The sequence below is a fragment of the Myotis davidii genome, unplaced genomic scaffold, assembly GCF_000327345.1.
Source record: "Myotis davidii unplaced genomic scaffold, ASM32734v1 scaffold89, whole genome shotgun sequence".
Taxonomy (NCBI): domain Eukaryota; kingdom Metazoa; phylum Chordata; class Mammalia; order Chiroptera; family Vespertilionidae; genus Myotis; species Myotis davidii.
Window position 1 is genome coordinate 3,758,695 of NW_006300372.1, and position 4,260 is coordinate 3,762,954.

Below are 4,260 nucleotides of genomic sequence, written 5' to 3' on the forward strand. Positions count from 1 at the left end.
CTCTTTCAAACTTTGAAACTTTATTGTCCGCTCGGAGAAACAGACAAGCGGTCACGTCCCCGCCCTCTTCCGCCAAAGTCCTCTGGCGGCAGCGGAGCGGGGGAGGCGCACCCGGCCTCTGGGTCCCACTGTCTCCGCCTGGAGGCACCGGGAGCGGCCGGGACCCTCCTCCCCCGCGGGGCCCGCGGACCGCAGTTTCCAGGCCCGGAGCTGCCCGCCAGGCCTCGGAGCCTCGGACTTTGGGACTTGTGCCTTTGTGTCATCACTTGGTCTGGAGCTACAGGGTAAGCCGTAAACCGCTGATGGCGACCCTGAAAAAGGAATAAACACCGTAAACAGCCATCCTCCGCGCCTAGGAGCTCATATCACCTCCTTGTTAGTACGGTGAGACAGGGCCCGGGCGGCTGCCTTCCAGGCTTGACTTCGGGTCTCAAGTGTAGAAGCTGGCTCCAAAAATTCCTTTGCTTCTTGAAGATTAAACACCACAGAGAAAACAACAAGGAGTCAGAAAAAGAATTGTGCGGGTTCTTCACTCGGACTGTGCACACTGGATGAGAAGGAGCAGGTGATCCATTCATTCAATAAGTTCTTCACCATGCTCCTTACTGAAGACCTACTATGCACCAAGCACTGTGGTAGCACTGGATTCAGCGGTAAATAAAGCACAGTCAGTAGGAGTGGTAAGCCCGGTGACTTAACCAATTAACCAAATGGGAAAATAAACGTGATAATGGATTAAAGTTGCAGGAGTGGTAGGTAGTAAATGATGTTAGCTAGAATGAATAAGGAAGGCCTGTGAGGCGATGGCTTTTCCATGTATAATTGTATCATCTCACTTGCCCCTGACACATGGTCACACGTTCGCAAAAGCCTAGCCTTGGACAAAGCCAGCTGTCCGGTCAGTCACTGCTTCAGCCAAGCTGCTGAACAAGGGAGATACACATCCACTGCTAGCCGGCCTCTGTTTTCTTTTGTTAATCCTCACCGGAGTATCTTGTTTCCATTGCTTTTCAGGGAGAGTGCAAAGGAGGGAAGGAGGGGGGGAGAGGAGAGAGAGAGAGAGAGAGGGGGAAGGAGAGAAAGAGAGAGAGAGAAACGAGGAGAGATGAGAGACACATCAACTAGTTGCCTCCTGCACGCCTTCCCCCACCACCACCACCACCACGACCACCACCAGGGGCACCAGGGGTGGGGAGGGAACCACAACCCAGGTATGCAACCTTGACAGAAATCGAACTAGAGACCCTAGGGTGTGCAGGCTGATACTCTAACCACTTAGCCACTCCAGCCAGGACTATCAGGCCTCTTTTGAATTCATAACTACTAATGTTGTAATGTACCCCGCGAATCACGCAAGGACGCCTCAAGAAGTCCAATTAAAGAGTCACATTTATTGCAAATCCGGGACTATGAGGGGGCAATTCACTCTCCCAGATCTCATAGTGTCCGCCCCAGCCCCAACACCAGATTTATATAGGCAAAGATCACAAAGGTATTGATTACATCCCAAGGTTTGGAATGAGGAACGTGGTTTGCAAAAAAGCAGTTTACAGAAGCAGAAGCAGCATGTTATCTCAATTACAGTTTTGGGTCCCCGGATCACTGAACTGACAGAAACACATTATCTAGAGCCCTCGAGTCTGGAATGAGGAACCTGGTTTGCAAAAAAAGCAGTTTACAGAAGCAGACTTAAGCATGTTATCTCAGTTACAGTTTTTGGGGCTTTCTAATCAAAAGGCATAGGGTAGCTGAATGAATACAAAAACATGACCCAACTATGTGCTGTCTACATGAGACCCACCTTAGAACAAAAGACATGTATATGATGTGAGTGAAGGGATGGAAAAAAATTTCAGGCAAATGGAAAAGAAAAGCTGGAGTAGCAATACTCATATATGACAAACTAGACTTCAAACTGAAGTCCATCACAAGAGAAAACAAAAGTCACTACATAACACTAAAGGGATCGATCCGACAAGAGGATATAACCCTGGTAAACGTATATGCACCCAATATAGGAGCACCTAAATATATATTAAAAAAAAACTTCTAGAGGACTTTAACAGAGAGACCAACAACAATAGAGTCATATTGGGGGACTTTAACATCCCTTTGACTTCACTGGATGGATCTTCCAGACAAAAACTTAACAAGGAAACAGAGACTGTAAAGGACACACTGCATCAGATGGACTTAACACATTGTATGTGGGAAACGTAATTATACGTTTTACATTGACTGGTAGTAGAGTGCGGAACACGTATTAATACATTTTTTATAGACTAGTGGTAGAATGCGGGTAACGTATAAATACGTTTATTTTTATACTTTTTTATTGCTCTAAAGGGATGCTAACATGCAGATATACGAATTCCAAAGGACAAAATTTCGGTCTCTAACACATACAATGGTGAATTATGTATGTACTTCCAGGTATAACGGTAATCAATCTATTCAACTGCAAAAATGGCCCGTGCCACCTGTTAGCCCGCGATAAAAACTACCTGCAAACTATGTGTTAACAAACAGCTCTCAAGCCCTGATTTCTAACGCTTTGACTTCTGTGGTGTAAATGCTCCCACTGTGGCCAATGTCAGACTACCACGGTGATGTCACTAAGTGTGGCATTGGGAGAGCAAGCACAGGAGTGAGCCATTGTGTGGCATTTCCACCATCCGCAGACGACTGACAGAACCACAGGAACATAGATGATGGTAAAGGTAGTGACATAATTAGGAAGGGATGGGTTTTGAATACCTTCTACCTTTTAAAATATAGTTTATCTAATTATAAATTTATAAAATTTCGTAATAGCTGTACTTAACCAGCAGACAGGGTTCAGAACACAGTACTCCAAAGTATGGCATCTTGGCATACTGAATATTTTAAGCTGATGGAGTTTGAGAAAGCAGCAGCAACAGAAAGCTCTCACCGACCTTCCCTTCTCCCCTGAAGCAGGTCATGAATCCGGGGTGTGGGAAGTGCTCTCCCTATACCTGGAGGAAAGGAGCACACTTGTCTCCAGGGTGGAGGGTTCGTGGGAAGAATTTGAACAAACAGGACTTGCCAAGTTTCCCCAGTTTACTACATTTACCTCATACTCTTTGTTCTAGCCTATTGCTACGCGATGGTCCACTTTTCATCAAACCTGGCATGAAAACACCATTTTTACACGTCTGTCTTTCTTTATGAAGGCTCCCTGTCATATAAAACTTACGGGAAGTAAATGAATATGCTTTTCTCCTGTTTATATGTCTTTGTCAGTTTAATTTTTAGACCCAGCCAGGAACCCTAAGAGGGAGGGACCAGAGATTTTTTTCCTCCCCTGCATAGCAACATGGCATCACTGAAAGTTCCTTGTCCTCATTCTTTTTAAAAAAAATATATATTTTATTGATTTTTACAGAGAGGAAGGGAGAGGGACAGACAGAAACATCGATGAGAGAGTAACATCGATCAGCTGCCTCCTGCACACCCCCTACTGGGGATGTGCCTGCAACCAAGGTACATGCCCTTGACCAGAATCAAACCTGGGACCCTTCAGTCCACAAGCAGACGCTCTATCCACTGAGCCAAACCAGTTAGGGCCCTTGTCCTCTTTCATATTCAAGGACATCTTTCCAGTAATATCTCCCCCTCTCTCTTGCATCATCAGTTTTGCCTCTATTAGATCATTCCAAACAGCACACAAGTAAGTATACCATGACTTCTTCCATCTTAAAAACATCCACTCTTAAGCGCCTATCTTCCTCCAGCTCTATTCCAGTTCTCTGCTCCATTTTGGCATCTCAGAAAACTTGCCTCTAACCTCTCGAACTCATGTAGTTTGGGCCCCTGCCACTCCACTGAAACTACTGTTGTGAACGTCACCAATTGCTAAATCCAATACAGTCATACACCACTAGAAGACAGGGACATGTTCTCAGAAATGCATCCTTAAGCAATTTTGTTGTGCAAACATTGTAGAGTTCACGTACACCACCCTAGATGGGATAACCTACTACATACCTGGACTATATGGCACAGCCTCTTGCTCTCTGGCTACAACCAGTACAAAACAACACGAGATTAAAATCAAGCACAAGAAAAATGATGCAATCAAGAGACGTGGTAAACATGAAATGCACAAGGCTATTCTGGAATTACACAGGGTACTGCTTTATAGCAAACTTATTTTATATAGCTAGAAAGAGTACACTCTAAAATAAGAATAAAAAGTATAGTCAATACACAAACCAGTAATGGTCGATTATCATCATT

General features: G+C 44.8%; 1 long non-coding RNA gene across 1 annotated transcript in view; it reads left to right on the top strand.

The window, feature by feature from the left end:
- Nucleotides 1-6: 6 nt before the first annotated feature.
- LOC107185168 overlaps nt 7-4,260 on the top strand; it is an 18,336-nt gene continuing 14,082 nt past the window's right edge. The window contains exon 1 of the long non-coding RNA XR_001516085.1: nt 7-680. This is a non-coding gene — a long non-coding RNA (uncharacterized LOC107185168). The remainder of the gene's footprint in view (nt 681-4,260) is intronic.